The sequence below is a fragment of the Vipera berus genome (genome assembly GCF_964194415.1).
Source record: "Vipera berus genome assembly, chromosome: 11".
In the NCBI taxonomy this organism is placed as follows: domain Eukaryota; kingdom Metazoa; phylum Chordata; class Lepidosauria; order Squamata; family Viperidae; genus Vipera; species Vipera berus.
In genome coordinates this window covers 15,576,063-15,599,701 of record NC_138214.1, presented here as the reverse complement: position 1 = coordinate 15,599,701, position 23,639 = coordinate 15,576,063, and the positions used below count along the sequence as shown (strand labels likewise).

The 23,639-nt window shown below is 40.8% G+C and overlaps 1 protein-coding gene across 1 annotated transcript in view; it reads left to right on the top strand.

Moving 5' to 3' along the window:
* Nucleotides 1-23,639, top strand: part of ZC3H12B (zinc finger CCCH-type containing 12B) — a 41,453-nt gene that overhangs the window by 5,339 nt on the left and 12,475 nt on the right. Inside the window, exon 2 of the mRNA XM_081336689.1 lies at nucleotides 6,622-6,707. The gene's annotated coding sequence lies outside the window, so the exon portion shown is untranslated. The remainder of the gene's footprint in view (nucleotides 1-6,621; nucleotides 6,708-23,639) is intronic.

Genomic DNA, 23,639 nt, shown 5'->3' with positions numbered 1-23,639 from the left:
TTCCTCTGCTTGAAGGTACTTTACCTTTGCCAGTATTAGCTATGCTGATCAGGGTTAGTGTTAACTAAAGTTTGCACTTGATGGGTTGATATGCAAGCAAAGGTTGAAGTTAATCTTGACTTAGGATAGTTAAAATGTAACACTATATATCGAGAGCAAAACAAAGAAGAGAATTTATATTATAAATTTATGGTGAGGCATTGTGTTTATCTATGACTGTTACTAATCTCTTCATCAGGGTACGGCATTTGTTCCAGCCAAGTATAATCAATAAAATCCTCATTCTGCTGTATTTAAATTTCATTCCAATTAATTGTACATTAGTACTGAATACCTGCTCCATATTATTACACGATGTCTAATTGAGTTCGGTTCTTAGTAGACAAGCTAAAAATACAGCTTTATTCATTTTAAAAATGCAGTAATTGTACTTTCGTTTGTTATTTATACTTTTCATCTCACTTTGTTATTTTGGAGAATAGCCAATGCAGTTGTCAGTGAAAATATATATTCAAAAAAGTACAAACTTATTACAGCATAAAAATAAATCTCTAAAAAAAAGAATTCAATAGATTAGCACCTGTTTAACAGATTATTTAAGAGCCCAAAGCATAGCTACAGAGAATGCAATTATCTGCCACTTCAAGGACATATAAAAACTGCAACTATATGGGCAGCATTGGCAGCAAGTTACTTAAAAGGAATCTAGGCTCAAAATCAATAGAATAGAATAGAATAGAATAGAATAGAATAGAATAGAATAGAATAGAATAGAATAGGAGCTGGAAGGGACCTTGGAGGTCTTCTAGTCCAGCCCCCTGCTCAAACAGGAGAACCTATACCATCTCAGACAAATGACTGTTTGGATCAAGGGTAGGCAACCTTGGCTCTTTTATGGCTCATGGACTTCAACTCCCAGAGTTCCTGAGCCAGCATGGCTCAACTTGAAAACCTCTCCCTTTCCCCTCAGCATGGCTGGCTCAGGAATTCTGGGAGTTGAAGTCCACGAGTCATAAAAGAGCCAAGGTTGCCTACCCCTGGAAGGTGGCGCAAATCACTTCTGAAAACATTGTCAGGGAAACTGGGGTTGTCAAGACTGAAGGCACAGTAAAAACAAATCAATAAATCCCTGTATTGCCTGATGCTGGAGACAGCAATCACGGAGAACCTTTTGTTTTTGTTTGTTGATGGTCCAGTTCCTTGACAGGTGAGAATTACTCCATGGACCTGTGGTTGGGTTCTTCTGCTGTGCGCATTGTTGTAGAAATTAAAATGTGTACACTGCGGGAAATTAAAAATGGTATCTCTGGTGTGATTCTCAGGGCTGGGTGTTCTTGAAAACCTCTGCAAATGTGTAGGCTAATGATAATAAACTTGGAGGGGGGGGGGAAAGCACCTGTTCTTTGCCTCACTCAAAACTTGACCTAATTACTTTATTTATAGGTATTTATAATACAGAGCTGGCACTTTTTCTTTATAAGCTTTATTGGTTTGAATTCTGCATGTTGTGAGCTATTTATGGATTGTTTGTTGCAAGCAGAAATTGTGATTCTAAACTATTGAGCCCACAGTCAGCAGATCTGGGGAAGCATCCCACTTATAATTTGTACATGTGAAAAATTTCATCCATTTGTTCACTGTGTGACTAGCACAGTAGAATTGATCGGCTTTATCTATTTTCTTTCCTTCGTTTAGCTTGGTTAGATTGTATCGTCCTGTATTACTGCATTAATTATTCCAATCATTTATTTTATTAGATTTATATACCGCCCTTTCCCGAAGGACTCAGGGCGGTTTACAGGGTATTTAAAACAACCAGTACAAAAGTTAAAAACAAATTAAAAAAGATTAAATCATCCCTAAAATTAAAAACCCCAGTTAAAAATTCTCAGGACTGACCCAGACTGAATTGTAAGTTAATTTGATCCTTAGATTTTTATAAATACGAGTACTTACATATTCTGCAGACATTTCTGCAAAAGTGAATTCAGAAACTTCAATTGAAACTGAAAATTTTAAGGGAATATTGATTCATTTGGTGGACTGAATCTGCTCTATAGTATATATTACTTAAAAAAATAATTTTCATTCTCTGGCTATCTTTTTAATCTTTTAGCCATATACAGGTAGTTCTCAATTTACAACCAGAATTGAGCCCAACATTTCTGTTGCTAAGTGAGACATTTGTGAGTTTTGCCCCATTTTATGACCTTTCCTGCCACAGTTATTATGTGAATCACTGCAGTTGTTAGTAACATGGTTGTTAAGTGAATTTGGCTTCCCCATTGACTTTGCTTGTCAGAAAGTAGCAAAAGTGGATCATGTAACCTTGGGATACTGCAACCATCATAAATATGAGTCAGTTGGCAAGCGTCTGAATTTTGATCACATGACCCTGGGGCTGCTGCAATGGTTGTAAGTTTATTTATTTTATTTTTTATTTTAATTCCATTTATATCCCGCCCTTCTCCGAAGACTCAGGGCGGCTTACAAGCTTAGCAGTAGCCTTCATTCTATGTATATGCCTGCTTGTTAGGGCTTTCACACACACCCCAAGCGGCATTATTACAAAGTCAGCTTATTGCCCCCAACAATCTGGGTCCTCATTTTACCTACCTGGGAAGGATGGAAGGCTGAGTCAACCTTGAGCCTGGTGGGACGCGAACCTGCACTAATTGCAGGCAGCTGGTGTTACTTAAGGAGGCATTAGCCCACTGCTCCACCAAGAGGCTCCTGAAAAATGGTCATAAGCCCCCTTTTTTTTCAGTGCAGTTGTAATTTTGAGCTATCACTAAATGAACTGTTGTAAGTTGAGGACTACCTGCATACAGCTTGAATTGTTACACTGGAACTATCATGTGTGGCTTCAGGTAGTCTGTTAAATTGTGATGTTCCTTTATGACAAAATTCCTTGACAAATGTAATTGATGCTATTAACTGTCATTTACATATGGGTGAATAACACATGCTTAATTGGTATACAACGAGAATAGCAGGACTATAGAATGCTTTGTGTTGACATTGAAAGCCACTTTGGTCTAGTGGTTAAGGCAGGGTTCCCCAACCCCCAGTCCGTGGAGCGGTACCGGTCCGTGGCATGCCAGCAAGCAAACAAGCAAGCAAAGCCCCATCCGTGGGATGCAGGCAGCACACAAAACCACGCGCCCTCCGGTCCGCGGAAAAAATGTCTCTCCATGGAACTGGTCCCTGGTGCCCAAAAGGTTGCAGACCTGTGGGTTAAGGCACCAGGCTAGAAAACGGGTGACTGTGAGTTCAAGTCCCGCCTTAGCCATGAAAGCCAGCTGGCTGACTTTGGGCCAGTCAGTTTCTCTCGGTCCAACCAACCTAATTAGATAAAATTGCTTAAATTTATGATGAGATGAAATCGTAGAGTATTAATTCTGCAGTCTAATTTGGCATGACTTAGAACTAATTTCTGGTCAATTTAATTGGACTTGCTTTTTCAGTCCTGCACTGGACTGCTGCCTTAGGAGAAGCAGCATAAGGCATTTCTAAGTCACTGTTGGCCATCCCTATCCATTAGATGCAAGGTTGTTTATTCAGCCTGCTTGAATAAACATTTGGTCAGTCCCGGATCTGTCTCCAAGTGTTCCTCTTTCCTAAGATGTAGATTGGGGTGGGTCCTGACAGTCATATTGCTTTGAGACTGAATCCTGCATTCATTAAACAACACATTGGTCAGTTTTTCCAAGTCGTAGATTTTACTAGAAGTGTATGGAATCATAGAAAATCTTTTCTGCTGTATTATTTTGAATAATGTAGTTTAGTTGAACTGTCCAGATACTTTGACGTACTGAAACCCCATAGGATTGCAGAAGCCCAGGCTGTCTTCTCTTTGGCTTTCCAGTATAGCTACGATTTTCATTATACAACGGAGACTAAAGATACAGTCTCTCTGACAAGAACATTTCTCTCTCTCTGTAATTTGAACAAAATTGCTTCCATTTAACAAGTGACCTATTTAAGACTGCACATTGTATTTATCTTCTCCTGCGTATTCCTCTTTAAACTTTAAAACGTTTTATTTTAGAATGTTTGGGCACAATTCGATATGACATTTTAATATACCACCCAGATTGGAATGAAGAAGAGTTTTGCAAAAGGATAATCGTATGATTCTCATTTATTTCAAGAGGCCTGTACTAAAAGCCATGCTGGCGGTTTATTTCCTACTTGTTAAAGAACAATGGGAAGACGTCCTTAGACATTAGTGTCTTTTAAGGATGCTGATCAGTTTTATATGAAATTGTGAGCAATGTCACAGTGAAAAAAAAGGATAATGAGGCAAACAGATTTGTGGAAAAGTTTATTATATTCAGCATGGAACTTCTATTTCAATATTGCAGTATTGTGATCTAATGAAGCAGCAATTGAAGTTTTAACTGTCAAGTCTACAAGAGAAATTGGCTTTAGTCACTTCTTTAAGGTTCAGTGATTTGGAAAAAAAATGCTGGAATGCGTGCCGTCTCTGTACAGTATATGGAAGGTTTTTTCCTTGGTTAAGTTTATGCAACCAAGTTTTACAATTCAATTAATTGTCCTGAGTTAATGAAGTAGTAGCTTACTGAAGTAACAGGCCTAGTGCCATAAGGACATGAAGTAAATACATTTTTCTTGCTTACAGTGGGAAGATATCTATTTAAATGCATCTGTGTGGAGATCATTCACGTGGCAAGCTTTGTGTGAGATTCTAATGACTTTAAGTCTTGTCACAGCAATTATTCTAGTAAGCAGACTTTCTCCATGGAACTGCTTCTGTGAAATTGTCTCTATCTCTTGATGCATTTTATGTAACCCTCTAACAACACCTGAGTCATACTCTATGAGTTCTAGCCAGTATTAAGTTACATATTTTTATTGTTTTGCTGTGGAGGTGGAGGTAGGAGAAGAAGCAGCAGCAGCTGAGGCAGAAATCAACTAAAGCCAAGCATCTTAATAACTTCATGAAGCCGAATCCTACTGAAGCAAATGTGCCTCTTAGTTAAATAAAACTGAATAAAAATTGCTAGGAGGAAACGTTACCTTTTTCACAATGGATGCACATACCGGTAATCTAAACATTTTGTGTCCTTCACAGAACGCATAATAGTACAAAATCTGATTGAATAAGAGACGTTCTTTTCTTTTCTTTTCTTTTCTTTTTTGAAGTAAACATAAGGTGTCACATTCTTCCTTTCTGACATGACAGCGTGCCTGGCTGAGGAATTCTGGGAGTTAAAGTCCACAAGTCATAAAAGGGCCACTGTTTGAAGTCCCCTGAGACAGACATTTATGGATTCTAGATCGCTTTTTCTATTGAAGGAAAAAGATCTGGGCATAGGTTAGCTTCAAAACATTTGTATGACGTACGGAGTGCAAGAAACTCCAAATTATTCTGGAGTTGATATGGAAAAACTAATTTCCACTAAGCCAACTGTGGAAGATAATCTTGTCCTTTTAGCAAATAATATGATATGTGTTCCACTAATAGTTCAGAGTTTCCCAAAAGGAGGCAGCCTGGAAGTTGGAAGACTCAATAGATCAATAATCTGGTCAGCCTTGGATCTGCAGGAAGTGCATCCCATAATTGGGGAGCCGTGAATAGTAGCACCTCTAAGTGCACACATAAGCAGACTTGATCCATACTCAAATTATGTTTTATAAAAAAAATACATAAGTGTTATGTTCGCAGTATCATCTTGAGTTAGCTGCTTAAGTGTTGCGTTTTGCCTCAACTGAAGCTGTTGAATGCTGTCTATAGAAAATGCATTAATGAGCAGGTAGTCCTTGATTTACAACAGTTCGTTTAGTGACCATTGAAAGTTACAACGGCACTGAAAAATGTGACTTATCCCTGTGTTTCACAGTTACGACCTTTGCAGCATCCCCATGATCACGTGATCAAAATTCAGATGCTTGGCAACTGGCTCATATTTATGACCGTTGCAGCGTCCCCCGGGGTCACGTGATCCCTTTTCGCGAACTTCTGACAAGCAAAGTCAATGGGGAAGGCAGATTCACTCAACAAACTGGGTTACTAACTTATCAACTGCAGTGACTCCCTTAACAACTGTGGCAAGAAAGGTTGTAAAATGGGGCAAATCTCACTTAACAGCAGAAACTCTGGGCTCAATTGCCATCATAAGTCAAGGACTACCTGTAATTATGAAATCAAAGTACTAAGAACTGCAAGCCAGGTCAACTGACTGGTGGCATCTGAGGCATGAGACATAGATGTCCAAACGATTCTTGTCATTCAAGATCTAGAGAACAGTATAGAACTAAGAGGAACTTCTAAGCTACAAACCTTTTTAGAAGAAATGCATCCAACTTTTGGAAGATTTCAGAGAGCCCTCGGCTGAAATCTGAAATGAACTTCTGGGAAAGGAAGGTTAAAATCAGATACCAACTTCGCTCTCCCTTTGACCCATCATCTAATAAAATGGTTTGTTTACTCCTGTCTGGTTTATCTGCAGTAGAAAATAATTCCAGCATATGACCATATTTTGTTTTAACAGTTTTGATCTCCATGGGACTGAAATGTTTTTTTACATACGTAAATTAGTCAAATATTATCGTAATCTCTGCAGCATGTGCTTTTGTGAATATTTTTTTTATTAGGAATTCCTGTACCTACCATGTGAGGCTGTAACAGAGATACAAGAAATTATTTGGGCATTTTAGAGAAGAAAGAAAATACTTTAATGGTAAGTTAAATTCTTCCATTTCTTTTTAATGCATGTATTATTCTTTGGAAGAGTTATGTTAGTCTATGAAGCATGGAGCAATATATGGTTTGATGCTATGTTCTTAACTTGAACATTTGTTCTAATTGCAGAGCATTGCTTCAACATATTTCTCATCACCCAAAGTATTTTGCTAGAATATCAGCATCTTTTTTTTTCATTTAAAATGCATTCGTATTCAACTATGAATTTGATTTGAAATTATGGAAATATTGTCATGGGAACATGACAATAAATTAAAAATAAATTCATATTAATACAAAAGGGGTTATGTTGGAATGGTATTTGAGGTGAGATTCTTTAGTATAAGAGGGGAAAATGTTCACTGATACATATAGAAGACCTCCAAGGCCCCTTCCAACTCTGTTATTCTATGTTCTATGACGTCAATTAAATATCTCGTGTTCTGTGGTTCATACATTGGAGATTTTCTCCCTGTTGACCGCTAGGGGGCAGATTCTATTTGAATTAATGTATTAAATGCTGGCTTGGTTTCCACCAAGAAAATATTAGGGGAATACTCAATATCACTTTATTTTCCTTGGGGATGCTGAGAATTGAAACCATGATCTGGGACTGATCCTCGTTTTTGAGAAAGCAGCTTCTGGGGCGCTTTTTCCCCATTGCTGGGGGTGGTGAGAGTGGCAGGAACACTCTGAGTGCAATTTCCTTACTTGAATTAACCAAATAAAGACTCAAATTGCTTTTGGGATTACTGTTGGGGAAGCAGTAAGAGTTTCTGCTAGATGCTCTAATTAATAGGAATGTTAAATGATGTGCCAAACCTTTGCCTAAATTTGACAATGGAGTGGATGAAGATTGATAAAACTGAACCAGAATCAGTATAACATAAAGGCTGAGCCAGTTTGCTCTAGCGGTTAAGACACCTGGCTAGAAAGCAGGAGACTGTGAGTTCAAGTCCTGCCTTAGCCATGAAAACCAGCTTTTTGTGACGGGCCAATCACTTTCTCTCAGCCCAACCCACTTCACAGTGTTATTGTTGTTCTGGGGGAAATAGGAGGAGGAAGAAGTATTGTCAAAGCAAAAACATCCAAGTATTAGATATATTTGCTGCCTTGCGTTAAAATATACACTGTATAAGTAAAGGTACTCGTTTCCGACTCTAGGGGCTGGTGCTCATCTCCGTTTCAAAGCCAAAGAGCCAGCGCTTGTCCGAGGACGTCTCCGTGGTCATGTGGCCGGCATGACTAGACGCCAAAGGCGCACGGAGCGCTGTTACCTTCCCACCGTAGTGGTCCCTATTTTTCTACTTGCATTTTTACGTGCTTTCGAACTGCTAGGTTGGCAGAAGCTGGGACGAGTAACAGGCGCTCACTCTGTTACACGGCACTCGGGATTCGACCCGCCAAACTGCCGACCTGGGAGCTGAAGTTCACACATCTTCATGCTGCCAACGTTGAGAAATACTGCTATAAAGAAGAAGTCTCCAAACTTGGCAATTTTGAGACTTGCGGACTTCAACTCCCAGAATTTCTCAACCAGCTGGCTAAGGAATTCTGGGAGTTGAAGTCCACAAATCTTAAAGTTGTCAAGTTTAGAGAGTCCGGCTATAAAGCAGTGGTGGACATGCTTAGTGCTGTAGTCCCATTGTAACAGTTGAAGGTCTGAGATTAATGCATGGAAAAATAACACACAATTTTTTTGTTTGTTGTTTCTTTCTTTAGCATTTTCCTGTTTTAGGTTTTTTTTGGTACATCATACATTTTCTAATTCAGGAAATATGTGCTGTAAATGTTTAGCAGTGGGGCTAGAAAAACTTTGATATCAGAGAAAAGAGGTTTGGGATGGTCTCTGGCCTTGGGAACTGACTTTCCCATGCTTGTAATAATTGCTTCATTTGTATTAACAGGAATCAAGACTTCTTTGATTAATTATGTAAATTATACCTAAGCCTTTGGGTGATCTTTCTTATATTAAGATTTTGAATATTTCTTGAATATCAAGTTGATGAATGTTATAAAGGAGAGAATGTGCCTACACACCATGTAACACTATATAAAGGAGAGAATGTAACACACCAAACACCATGTAACATTATAATGAAGTTTACACCTAATAGACAGATATTATTGTTCTGGCAATGTTTATAAATTTTAGGGATGTCAAAGAGAGCTTTAAATACCTGGGTTGCTTTTAAAAGTTGTGTGGTAGGCAGCTGATCACACACTTCTCTTTTAACAACCCTGCAATTTGGAAATTGTTTTGTGCCCTCAAAAATGATGAGCTCAGTGTTTACATTTCATATAATTCCCATAAAATTTTGAAAGATGGATTTATATTTTTGCTGTTACTACTACCATCCCTCGCACTCCTATTGGGGCTCTAGGACAGATAATATTTTCTTGATTTCCATGTACGGTATTTGGTGCTTCGTGTGCCACTGGAATAATATGAGATCTTTCTGTTCCAGTGGCATATTTGCTTCCCGTCTTTGATCCCTGCAGGAAGTGAAATGAGATGACTTGCTTTTGAACAGGGGTCTTCAAACTTGGCCCTTTTATGACTTGTGGACTTCAACTCCCAGAATTCCTCAGCCAGGCACGTGTGCCTGGCTGAGGAATTCTGGGAGTTGAAGTCCACAAGTCATAAAAGGGTCAAGTTTGAAGACCCTTGCTTTTGAAGAACTTTAGCAATGTTCTTGTCGTTGTTGCTGTTTGGGAGTCAAATCCTGGCTTTAGAACTCACTCATGTCTCTGAACGAACAAGAGGTCTCTGTTTGTCTGTAAATTAGATGGATTGGTGGGACCACGTCTTGATACAATTGCCTGATCACAGTGATCAGCTGTTATGCCTTAACATATATATATATATTTAAAAAAAACTGCGAGTGAAAAGCATACTGGTTTTTTTTTTAAATTTTTTGTTTTGTTATTTCACGGTGCATAATTGCCGATAGGAGAGCCAGTTTGGTGTGGTGATGAAGGCACCAGGCTGGAAACGTGGAAGACAGTTTTAGTCCTGCTTTAGGCTTGGAAGTCAGCTGGGTGACTTTTTTTTTTTTTGCCAACCCCTGGGAAGCAAAACTTCTGAAAATATTGCTGAGAAAAGTGCACGGAGTACATCAGGCAGTCGCACTCTTGAGTTGCAATAAATAAATCACGAAAGACCTTTTTTAAAAGGCTGGTGTAGCAACTTCATTAAGCACCATCCTATGTGACCAGTACTCGGGTCATTCTAGAATACGTGTTTTCTCTGAATTGCATTAGCAACCCCACTAGTCAGTCGTGACTCTGCTGAAAAGCAATGTTTAGGTAAGGATGCCTGGTTGCTAAGCAACGGGCAGCAAAGGCTTAAACACTTAAAGCTGTAGTGCAAAGTTTTCACTTCAGAGGATGAGATCTTTGCAGCTTACAAATGGGAAGCTGGTAGTACTGGATTGTTTTCTCCTTAAAGTGCTTTGTGTGTACCTGTGCCTGTGTGTAGTATGCGTGTGTGATATTTATCTCTGTACCGCTGTATTATAATGAAGCTTAAAATTTCTGGGGTCCTGGATGCTCTCTGAGCTTGTTGGTGTTCTTGCAGACATTTCATTGCCAAGCCAGGTAATATCAATTTAAAATTTTGAAATTTACTGCACCACTTGACAAATTAGCATTATTTACAGATTTTTCTGCTGAGATAACCTAGGAATCCGATAATAGTTTTCCCGTTGTTTCAGACAGGAGGGGGAAAAAGGACATCTTTTATTTTAACAGTTTGGTTTCTGGGTAATGTAATTTTTTCCATTATTTTCTTTCTGTTCAGACAGGAAAGATCTTTTCAAAAGTTTTGTCAGGAGAAAGCTACTGTTTTCAATAAACAGTCACAGCGTCAGTCCAATTTATAACCTTCTCTTCCTCATGTGGGAGTAGCAATCTTTAATTTTTGATATTTGGATGTCAGCACTATTGGGTCACCCAAAATAGTATGATGTTGCACAGAAGAGAGGCTTTAGCATGTATAGGAAAACTGTGGTTAACAGAAATGCAAAAAAGGCACACACCCCACTTTCAAGGGGAGAAAAAGTCCCTAATAGGGGGAACTCCCCAGCCACTCTAGTGACTAAGGAATACTGTCCCGAAAAAGGATTGGTTGTAATTTTTCTCAAAATGTAAACCACCTCAGAATGATTAATGGCAATAAAAATCATATAGGATTACTTCCTCATAGCCATGTGTTTAAAGGCAGTGGTGATTTTCACATGGAAGTACCCCCTTGGCCCTGGTGGTTTTTAAAGGAAAAATGACACAGCTGAATTTTCTTAATAGCTTTCAGAGTTGACAACTACTTTAAAAAAAAAACAAGGGGGGGGGAGACAGAAACTCCTGTGAGTCATGGAAGTGGGTGTGTTTCTGCAGAGAGCAGCTTTCATAACTCATCCAGTCCCTTGGCAGAGTCCAAAGAGTAGAAAACTGCTATACACACTTATTTTTGCCAGAGAACTTATCATCTGTATTAGCGGTGTGGATGACAGGTAAGCTGCCTGCTTCCTCTGAAGACAGTTGTGAGTATCCAGCCGCAGTGCCTGCCTTTGGAGATCCAATTTTATATTTACTTTATTGGCTTTTGGAGTCTTTTTTTTGGGGGGGAGGATTTGTTGCAGTTCCTTTAGTTGCCTCTTCTTTATACTGTAAGGATATGTGTGATTTCCCCCCCACTCCCAATCTCAAGAGATTTTGGATCCATCAGTGATAGAATTTGGTGAGAGACCTGAACGAAGCAAGAAAAAAGGATTTTTTGGGGGGGGGGGAAAGCGTACATTTTAATGTTCTGAGGTTAATTTTGAAGAAAAATAGTTCTGAAAAAGAAAACCTGTATATAGTTGCCTCTGCTAGACGTTTTGGAAGAGTTTTCAAGTTGTGGCTGTGAAAGTAGTTTGCAAAAAAAAAAAAAAAAAAGGAAAGGTAAGAGGAGAAAATATTTAACCCTTCATCTTCCAAAGATGTCGTCCTCTGATGGTGCCAGTGGCTGTTTATTCCAGTTAGTCCATTGGGTTGGAAAACAAATGCTATCAGAAAGGATATTCGTGGGGAAAGAACAGGTCAGTAGCAGAATTAATTGCCTCTTGTTAGAGCATTAAAACACCAGCTTTTCATTTTGTTCCGTTTTAAGAAGTTGCTCGTTCTGTATTTTAGGTTGTGCAACTCTTTATCCTTATAGCAAATAAGGGCTCATGCAAAGTTCACCAGTAAGAGCTTGTAGCTGACTAAATTGCTTATTTAGGAAACTGTTGGTAGGTAATATGATAATTACGCATTCAGTAGATACAAGGTTCTTATCTCTATGATATTTCACACCAACACTAGTTTACATAGTAATCTATACAGGTTCTCTTTTATTGCTTTTAATCTGTGTGTTTTTTTGCTATTTTGTGCTTTCTTTATTTCCTGGACTTAGAATTGTAACTGCAGGTTTTTAAGACCAAATATTTTTGTATCCGTATAAAAACAAGACCGATGCATACAACGCTGGTTGATCTGCTGGTTTTACATTTTTTCAATTCCTTTTGTGGGATACCTTTTGTTTATAATTAGCCGCCTTGAATATTCAAATAAAGTTGAGAAACGTTGCCAATAATACCAAGTCTCAAATGTTAGGAGAGTTGTGAATTTCTTTCTGTTCAAAATACACTTTCAGAGGATACTGAAAGGATAGGCTTGCCCAAATAGGGTTTTGTGTTTGTTTTTAAAGGGGAGAAATCCAGTAGCATTTAAAAAAAGGACAATAACTGGCATAGACTTTTTGTGGTACTTCTCCAGTAAATGTGAGAAGAAAAGTACCAGGCTAATTGCATACACCAGATGCTTTTGCTGGAGGAGAACTCATCAAATTTGCAAGCTGGCAGGAAGTGCCAGTACTCCAGCAGATAGGCTCAAGATGCAGAACAATCTCAAAAAGACTTGACCACTGGAGATTTTTAAGAAGAGACTGGACAGCCATTTGTCTGAAATGGTATAGGGTTTCCTGCCTGAGCAGCGGGTTGGATTAGATGACCTCCAAGGTCCCTTCCAACTATGCTCTTCTGTTATTTTGAGTTGTTAGAAACTGTGGTACTTTCCAATCTCTTTATATATGCAGTGATATTAAGGTTTGCATATGAAAATGTCACAATCTATCTAAGAATGTTAGTTTTAGTTCACAGGAAGACATCAATAATTGGAGCACTAACCAGGTCTAACCCCTCCCACAAAGACCTCCTATATATTTGTGTGTGTGTGTATATAACTCCCCTCTGCTATTCATTAGAACAGGGATAAATTTTTTCAAGAAAACATGTTACTTTTTCAACCAATTGAAGAGCTGTGTTATGTTTGCAAATTCTGAATAGTTTATAGTATAGTCTATGTCTGTCTATATCTGTCTGTCTGTCTGTCTGTCTATCTATCGTCGTCATCCAGGGTGCATTTTCCTTAAACAGATTCTATCTGTATTTCAAAGACTTGTTTCCCTTTTTTGAAATAGCATCTGAATTTATTTAATATTAAAGTGTCTTTTTTCGTAAGTTAGAAATAGAGGAACTTTTGTGAAAGAAGGCACAGAAATATGCCAATGAATTGGGACACTTAATGTTAGACCATCCTCAAGTGGATAAAAGGTAAAGGTAAAGGTTCCCCCGCACATGCGTGCTAGTCGTTTCCGACTCTAGGGGCCGGTGCTCATCTCCGTTTCAAAGCCGAAGAGCCAGCGCTTGTCCGAGGACGTCTCCGTGGTCATGTGGCCGGCATGACTAGACGCCAAAGGCACACGGAACGCTGTTACCTTCCCACCGTAGTGGTCCCTATTTTTCTACTTGCATTTTTACGTGCTTTCGAACTGCTAGGTGGGCAGAAGCTGGGACGAGTAACAGGCGATCACTCTGCTACGTGGCACTCGGGATTCAACCCGCCAAACTGCCAACCTTCTGACTGACAAGCTCAGCATCCTAACCCACTGAGCCACCGCGTCTCTCCTCAAGTGGATACTTGTCCAATATTTAACAGAAAGACTTCCAAGAAGCAAGGGTGATTAGTCTTTTTGGGCCCCACTGGGAAACAACTCTTAATGCTGCTTCTCTGTAATTTAGTAGTTCAGACCCAAATAGTCAGTTTCATTAACCTCATTAGAAATAGTGAGCAGCTGCTAAATTATGTCCCATTAACTTGAATGAAATTTTGGTATGCCTGATTTTCTTTGGATTTGGGACAGTATTTATAGAATCGTAGCATCTTAGGGCTGAAAAGCACCTTGGAGGTCTTCTACTCCAACCCCTTACTCAGCGTAGGAATCCTTATACCATTCCAGACAAATGGAAGTCCAATGTTTTCTTGAAAACCTCCAGGAATGGAGCTTCCATGACTCCGAGAGGCAAACTTCTCCATTGATTAATTGCTGTCACCGTCAGCAAAATCCTCCTGAATTCCCTCTGTCCAACCTTCCCCCAACCTTCATGTCTTGCCCTCAGGTACTGTAAAGACTAAATTGACCCACATCTCTGTATGACAGCCCTTCAGGTTTTGGAAGACTACTATCCTGTCATCCCTAAACCTTCTCTTTGCTAGGCTAAACATACTTAGTTCCCTTAGCAATTCATCCTTATGGTTTACCCCTTCCATTTGATGCTCTTCTCTGCACTCTTTCTAGGGCCTCAGAGTATTTTTTTCGTATTGTGGTGACTAGAACTAGACAAAAGTATTCCACGTGTGGCCTCACCAGTCCAGTATGCAGCAGTACTGTACTATCACTTGTGATCTCCATGCTGTCCATTTGTCGATGTAGCCTAGGACTGCACTGGCTTTTTTTTGGCAGTTGTAGCACCCTGCTGTCTCATACATAAGTGGTGCTCTCCCTCTAAATCCCTCTTACATGTATAACTGTTGGGTCAGATATTCCCTATTCTATACCTGTGCATTTGGTTGGTCCTGCCTAGATGCAGGACCTTACTTTTCTCACCACTGAACTGGATCATAATGGATAGGGTGCAATACTCAAGTCTGTCAAGATCCTTCTGAATTTTGAGTCTATGTTCCAAAGTGTTAGCAATCCCTCCCCAGCTTGGTGTCATCTGCAAATTTGTTGAGGGCTGCTTTTATCCCCTCATCTAGATCACAACATGAAGATGTTGAAAAGTACTGGTCCCAGTACAGAATCTTGAGGTGCCCCACTGCATTCTTCCCTTTGTATAGAGATAGTTCCAGTAAGGACCACACATTAATCCAACTGGTGGTGGTACTGTCTATCCCACATTGCTCTATCTTACCAAGATTAGGCTGTAATCTACTTAGTGTCAAATGCCTTGCTGAAATCCAGGTATACTATATCCACAGAGTTTCCTTGATCCACTAATTTATTCACTTTATTGAAGAAGGCAATAAGATTTGTTTGGCACAATCTGCTTTTAACAAACTCATGCTGGCTTTTGCCTTGTTCATCTCTAGATTGTCAGAAATTTGCTGCTTGATGAACTTCCCCCAGGATTTCCCCAGGTATTGATGTCAAGCTGCTTGGTCTGTAGTTTCCTAGATCCACTTTCCCACCCCCCCTTCTTTTTTTTTATTAAAGAGTTTTACAAAAACAAGATTTTACAATATATCCCCAAATCCCCCCCACCCCAAACCCGCCCACTTCCCCCACCCCCCCTTCTTTTTGAAGATTGGACTCACATCAGCAGTTTTTCAGTCCTCTGGCAAGTACCCTCTTTCTTCCTCCAGGAGCTCCAAAGGATTCAGTATGGCTGTCTGAGGAATTCTGGGAGTTGAAATCCACCAGTCTTAAAAGTTGCCAAGTGTGGAGACTTCTGCATTAAAAAAAAATCAGACTTTCTCTACTTTCCAAGAAAGTCTGCAAACCTAACCACAGGGAACTATAGTCTCCTATCCTCAAGGCCCTTTAATTCTCTTAGCGAACCTGGAGAAAGCAGAGATACTCCCAACAGCTAGTAATGCTGCCTTGTTCTCTCCTCCTTTGAAGCATTTAACAAACACCTTGAGGCAGAATAGAAGAACAAGGAGACGAGGGTCAGGTTCTCTGTCTTCTCTCAGGCTGTCTTAGATTTGCTGAACTCCCTCCGTACTAGACATAGTTGGTAAAGACAGGAAAGTGGAGATCCTGCAACCCAATGCCCCTGTGGTTACAATTCCATCCTCAAAATCAAGTCTTGCTCTTTTAGTCTTTGTTAAGATTTCTGTCCTTTGAGCTAACTGCTAGCTTGGCTTCCCACAGTAGAGGAAACACAGGCAGAGGAACCACAATGAGCCAAAGCCATTGCCTGCTTGGCAGAATATATCTTGATAATCCGCAAAATGGCAGTGGATCGGTTCAGCCTGAAGGATCCGGACTAGTGAACAGGGTTAAGCTTTTTGCAAAAAGAAGGAACCTTACCAAGGGCAACCTTCAGCCTCCAACGACTGACTTACCAAATGGCCTTAGCAAAGGACTCCAACCAAGCGGACAACTTTGAATCTTCCCTTTAATCTCTCATTGTGAATTAATAATCATTAGTTTAATGAAGAGAAGGGTGAGGGGTGACATGATAGCAGTGTTCTAATATCTCAGGGGCTGCCACGAAGAGGGAGTCAAGCTATTCTTCAAAGCATCTGAAGGCAGGACAAGAAGCAATGGATGGAAACTAGTCAAGGAGAGACGCAACCTGCAACTAAGGAGAAACTTCCTGACAGAACAATTAACGAGTGGAACCACCTGCCTCCAGAAGTGGTGAATGCTCCAACACTGGAAGTTTTTAAGAAGAGACTTGGACAACCATTTGTCTGAAATGGTATAGGGTTTCCTGTCTGAGCAGGGGGTTGGACTAGATGACCTCTAAGGTCTCTTCCAACTACTACTACTACTGCTACTACTGCTACTACTGCTACTACTACTACTACTACTACTACTACTTCTTCTTCACCATCATCATCATCATCATCATCATCATCATCATCATTATTATCATTATTATTATTCTCTCTGCTCATTCTCATATCAAAAAGTTCCTCAGAGCAGGGGTCCTCAACCGTGGCAACTTTAAGATTTGTGGACTTCAACTCCCAGAATTCCTCAGACAGCCATATTGAATCCTTTGGAGGGTACTTGGCTGGGGAATTCTGGGAGTTGAAGTCCACAGGTCTTGGGGACCCCTGCCTCAGAGAGTCTGCATATTAAGACCAAGCAGTCTCCACGAGTACCCACTATGGGATGATGCCCTATCCCAACTCCACCTTCAAACCCTTGGGTCAAAGCATCTGGCATGGAAAGTGGTGTTCCTGATGGCCATAACCTCTGCCAGCTGGGCATCCCAGATAAGGGTGCTCTCTCTGCCAAGATTTTTGCATCCTATCACGGAGCAAATCTTTGCATCTAAGCTGAGTTTGGCCTCCCACCAGAGTCAGGAAATGATCCTTCTCATCTATCATAATTCTGAAACTTGAGTTAGAGGAACTATGGTGGCGCAGCGGTTAGAATGCAGTACTGCAGGCTAATTCTGCCGTCTGCCAGCAGTTCGATCCTGACCGGCTCAAGGTTGACTCAGCCTTCCATCCTTCCGAGGTCGGTAAAATGAGGACCCAGATTGTTGGGGGCAAATATGCTGACTCTGTACACCGCACTACGAAGCGGTACATAAGACTAAGTGCTATTGCTATTTGAAATGTTGAATGGCACTCCCAGGCTCCTAAACTCTTTAAAGCAGCCTTGTCATAGAGCTGTTAAGGCAGGGGTGTCAAACTGCCGGCCCACGGGCCGGATGCGTCATCATCCGGAAGCCGCACCCACCCCAATGGCAAAAGAGTCCCGATACGTCTCGTGACGTCACGTGATGTCGCGGGTTTGACATGTCTGCGTTAAGGCCTCATTGTTCGCAGTCTCCAGGTGAGTCAAGGCCTGCCTCAAACTAGCCTATGAGGCCCAAAACAAGCCTGCTTCACAATGAAGTGTAGCACATTCCACCCTCCTCACCCCCAGGAGACAGGCAACCGATAGAAATCTCTCCAGAACATACTGTGTTTTCCAGACTTCTGAGAAGCATATATATCAAATCAGAAGATTTAAGGCACATACAGCATCTTTTTTTATAAGAGTTTTTATTGAATTTTATAGGGTTAGGAAAAGGATATAACCAGGGTAAGGATCAGGATTTGGGATGGGGTTAGGATTGGGATTGCGGTAGGAACAGGGTTGGGAACAACATTGGGGTTCTCCCCCCCCCCCAAAAAAAATAACATTTTCAAGCTTTAGCAAACAGACTATTGTCCGGGTACGTCTGTTCAATTAACGCGAATTAATATAACAGTAAATAGCTATAATATATATATGCTAAATGATAATCATAAACGGTATCAATTAGTCAATACATGTTCTCCTTACTAATATATATTCAAAATAACATATCACATTCATTTCTCGCTAGTTCGTTTTCCTAACCGTTGGTAAAATTTATCCCATGTTTTGAAATAAACTGAAACCCCTTTCTCTTTAATCTCTAAGGTTAATCTGTCCATTTCTGCACACTCTAAAATTTTCTTGATTAAAATCTCCTCGGTTGGTAGGTTTTCATTTTTTCCAGTATTGGGAAAATGCTGTTCTCGCTGCTAGCACATACGGCAGCTTTTAGCTGTGTTGTCTGCGAATTCTGGGCATTTTGGAATTTTGGAGGATGAGGCAGATTGCTGCTGGTATGCAGAATTGCAGAAATATGCTAAGGTCTAATTGTAGTTGGGGCTGCTAATGCAGTCATGGACAGTCTAAAATTGTAAGTCTGGTAACGTGTTGAGCGCGCAAGCTTTGTTTTTAGAAATTCAGAAAAAAAACATGCTAGTATTTTTTCCAAAACTCTTCAGCAGACTCTTCACTGTTTTTTTCCAAACGTAAGGGATTGTTTTCATTCATTTCATAACAAATTAGGCTGGAGTTCCCTGTTTATAAAATACAGTCCGATGTGCCTTTAGACTTGGGTCATATTTAAGTGATCTTTTTTGGACACAGTCCAAGTTCTTGTTGTTTCCAGACCACTGGCAAAACTCGGGTTGTTTATGAGGACATGTTCTGGGAACTATCTGGGAATGTGGAAGATTTTTCCTCGCCTTATTTTTAACTTTTTCCCCTTAAGCGTTTGTTCCATTTAAAAAATAAAATAAAATCCTAGAGGTGTTCCTCTGTTTTCTGCTGCTGAAGATCTTAGCTCCAAAATCCTCCAGTTAAGGAATTCCTGGCAGTGACCTCCCTAGCCAGGCATTCATGTTTATCGTGCAGCAAAAATAAGCCTCAATAATTGGGAAAAACAAATAACCCCACGTTTCTGTTTTGGAAAAAATAATAATAATTTATGCTTTGAACTGGTTTGTGTAAATCACTTTTGATTTTTTTAATTGGCAACGAAACCCCTGTGGTTGCTATTGATTTTTTATACTAAATTTCAATGCTGAAATGTTAAGTTTCTTGTCGATCTGTTGTTAGAATGAGGCTTTCCAATGCTGATGTCTCCCCCCTCCCCCCCCAAGTAAAAAAAAAAAAGAAAAGGCGAGACCATTCCTTTCTGTAACTCATATGGAAATTCTGAGCTGAGAATTCCCCTTGATTTGCATAGCTGGGCTAGAGTGTAAGACAAGGGTTCAACTTTTAGTTTTCGGTTTCAGAGAGCACGTGGTCTATCAAAACTTTGAAACGAGCAGACTTCACATTGCAAAAATATTTCCCAGGTTGCAAAACAGATGTCAGTAAACATACTAGCTTCCCTATTTTTCTTCGGGGGGGGGGGGAAATACCTAAATCGTTGTAACAGCAGTTCCTTTTCCAACGAAGCTTCCCAAAAGACCGGCTTCAGGTCATATATGGAGATTTGTGGTGAAGCCTTCTTAGTCTCCACTGAGCATTTCAACCTTCCAGGATGCTGTTTAGCAGACCTCAAAGCGGTCAGTGTGGATTTTTAAAAACTCTGCTGTGGGGTGAGAGGTTGTTGAACTTAACGTACATCAAAAGGTTTCGGGCCATCACACAAGGTCTCAGCAAATACTGTGGGTTTTTACACATTGCAGTTCTTAATTGATGAGGGACATCACTGATTAATTGATGAGGGACATCTCATGTATAATCTGTGTTTGCATAACAAGCCATCTTCCTGTCTCTTTCTGCCTCACTCTTTGAATTCTTCATAAGTTTAGCCACTCTATACATTTTATGAAGCAATTTGCAACTCACGGAAGCGGATTCCTTTCAGTAACATTCTACCAGACTCCTTTCTAAAGAATTATGTATCTCTCCTATTTCTTGGAGACATAGGAGAAATACATAATTTATATTATTTGTACATAATTAATCGATTGGAGAAGGATGTTTCCTGTGTTGGAGAAGGAAGGAGAAGAAGGCATGAAGCAGAAACAAAAGGGATAGGTGGACTCCAGCGATACTGTGCATCACGTCCTAGCTTTTGACACTCCTATATTTGCTCTAGGAATACTTGCCATAGAATTCAGTGGAATTTACTTGGGAGTCGGTGTGTAATATATGCATTTGTTGCTTTCATATATGACTTCCTGATCCCGGGCATATTGACCAGTCATCTGATTGGTGGGCTACTTGAGAGCAGACTTGTCAGACACAAGAAACCAGGAACCAAGGTTTTTCAAATGAGTACAAGTTTATTCCATGCTAGCTTTCTGTCGGAATTTGAATTACTAATGGTACGTAGGTACAAATTGGCAGTAGATAAGAGTCAATGGAATTCAAGGAACATAGGATAACAGAATTGGAAGGGACCTTGGAAGTCTTCTAGTCTAACCCCTTCCTCGAGCAGAAGACACTATACCAGTGATGGTGATCCTTTTAGAGACCGAGTGCCCAAACTGCAACCTAAAACCCACTTATGTATCATCAGGTGCTGGGTGGGCGTGGCCCATTGGGTGGGTGTGGCCCAATGGGTGGGCGTGGCTACAGTGGTAACGGCAGACTGGGTGGGAGAATCAATTCCAACTTTGCGAGATCTTTTTTTTTCCCCGCGAGAAGTTGAAATTGATTGGACCTTTTTTTTTTGCACATGGCAGCGGAGGCCTAAAGCGAAAAGGTTTTATAAAACCCAGCTGAAAGCCTAGGACTGGGGCGACGGCATGCGTGCCCTCAGAGAGGGCTCTGCGTGCCATCTGTGGCACCCGTGCCATAGGTTCGCCACCACAGCACTATACCATTTCAGACAAATAGCTGTCCAGTCTCTTTTTGGGAGCCTGCAATGATGGAGCACTCGCAACTTACGAATGCAAGCTATTCCAGTGGCTGATTGCTCTCACCTTTAGGAAATTTCTCCTTAGTTCTAAATTGCTTCTCTCGGTTAGTTTCCAACCATTGTTTCTTGTCTTGCCTTTTGGTGCTTTGGAAAATAGTTTGACCCCCTCGTCCTTGTAGCAGCCCCTCAAATATTTGAACACTGCTATCATGTCACCTCTAGTCCTTCTTTTCCTTAGGCTAGACATACCCAATTCTTATGACCGTTGTTCACATGCTTTAGCCCCCAGCCCCCCCTAATCATTTTTGTTGCTCTTCTCTGCATCTTTCCAGAGTCTCAACATGTTTTCTATATTGTGGTGACGAGAACCGGATGCAGTATTCCAAGCGTGGTCTGACTAAGGCTTTGTAAAGTGGTACTAGAACTTCACTTGATCTTGATTCTGACCCTCTATTAATGCAGCCTAGGATTGCATTGGGGTCTTTTGGCTGCTGCTGCTTCTGCTGCTGCATACTGTTGGCTCATTTTTAAGTGATTGTCCACTAGGACTCCAAGATCCCTTGCAGTTACTGGCATTAAGCCAAGTCTCACCCAGTCTGTACCTATACGGTTGTTTGTTTTTTTCTTGTGTAAGTGCAAAACCTTACTTTTATCTACGTTGAATTTCATTTTGTTAGATAAGGCCCAGTGTTCAAGTCTGTCAAGATCTGGACTTAATTGGTCTGATGTTAATCTCGGTGTAATTCCTTTCCAGCCTACAAATATCCTTCCCTATCAATGTGTTGAAAAAGATCTCTTGTGGGCACAAAGGGACTTCAAACTGAGGATGCGCGTGACCCCCTCCTTTGGGGGTGAGCCTGGTCATCAAGTTGTAGACTAGGCAGGGTATAACACCAAGATTAACATCAGACCAACAGTCAAGAAGTAAACAATACCCCAATCAAGGAATTGCCAAACAAGCTAACAGCAAGACCATCCCCACCAACACTGACAGGGCAAGCCACTAGAACAGGGGTAGGCAATCTTGGCTCTTTTATGACTTGTGGACTTCAACGGCTCAGGAATTCTGGGAGTTGAAGTCCATGAGTCATAAAAGAGCCAAGGTTGCCTACCCCTGCGTGACTAGAATATAAACTGAGAGCAAACTGCACTCCTTACTAGCACTGATGATGTTATCTAGGTTGGGAAAAGAAATGTCTGCAAGAAAACAACTAAGCTCAGAGACCACCAAGGACCCCTCACTTCAGCCCTGAGTTACAAATATTCTCCTTTTTTGGAATATGTACTCTCAGAGCAGTGGAATATACCTCTGGCAATTGATGGATGAACTATTGGCTTAGGGTGTGAAAGTTGCTCCCAACTTGACAGCACATCCCAGAAGAAAAAAGGGAGGTGGGCTTAGATGCGTACCCCAATCCCGTCTGTTGGCCACCAAGGGTGCCCTTTCAGGTATACCATTTGATGCCCTTTATGTATGCCCTTCCAGAATCGGTAACCATCCTTTGCGCTCGCCTAAGTGGTTGGGAATGGTCTTCCAGCACATTGGGAGGGCGTGGTATTGCTTACTTCCTTGAGAACAGTGGTAGGTATGAAGCCTTTCGAAATGAGCTTTATGTCAGTTAATGGGACATGCTGGAGATTGAGTAGAGTTCATTTTCCATTTTTGGTGAATGTTTTGTGAAACTGCAATTGACGGTTTGATCGCTCTGTGGCCAGCTCGCTTTCTTGAAGACCAGAAGAAAATAAGAATTCAGCATCACTTTTTTCGCTCACGTTTTCCTGGAGCTGGTGATTTAAAACATAATACCGAAATTTTAATCATAGAATCCTGGGGCCGGAAGGGACTTTGGAGGTCTTTTAGTCCAACCCCCTACTCCAGGCAGGAGTCCTTATAGCATCCTGGACAAACGGTTGTCCAGTCTGTTCTTGAAAATCTCCAGTGATGGAGCAACCACAACTCCAGAGGCTGTTCCATTCATTAATTGCTGTCACTGTCAACAAGTTCCTCCTTATTTCCAGGTTGAATCTCCCTCTGACAAGCTTCTACCATTGCTTCATTTCTGCCCTCAGGTGCTATGGAGAATAAATTGATCTCCTCTTCTCCGTTACAGCCCTTTAAGTATTGGAAGATTACTATTGGGTCTCCCTAAGCCTTCTCAGCCTTCGTTAGGCTAAACATAACCTAGTTCCCTTCGCCATTCACATGCTGGCTGGGGAATCCTGGGAGTTGAAGTCCACAGGTCTTAAAAGTTGCCAAGGTTGGGGACCCCTGCCCTAGAAGGTATGCTAGGCTGGAAAATCACACTCAGCACATTTCCATGTGCAGAGACTTGAATCTGAGTCTCTCAATCCAGTTTCCAATAATAATAACACCATGCTGGTGTGATGGGATAAAGCAGGGCTCTCAAAATTTGGCAACTTTTAAGACTTGTGTATTTCAGTTCCCAGAATTCCCCAGTCAGCATGGCTGCCAAGGAATTCTGGGAGTTGGAGTCCACGAGTCTTAAAATTGCAGTTTTGGGGGGCGGCCCTGGTAAGGATTAGTCCTCATTGACGGTTTCAGATGAATTTGTCGAGTAACTTTTCAAAATGTTTAAATCGGAGATTATCGGGATTCCACTGTTTTAGCTTTGGGCCAGTTATCTTGACGCCTCTAGCAGTGCCGTTTGCCGACCCCTCACGTTAATATTACAGAGGAGGGAGAAAAA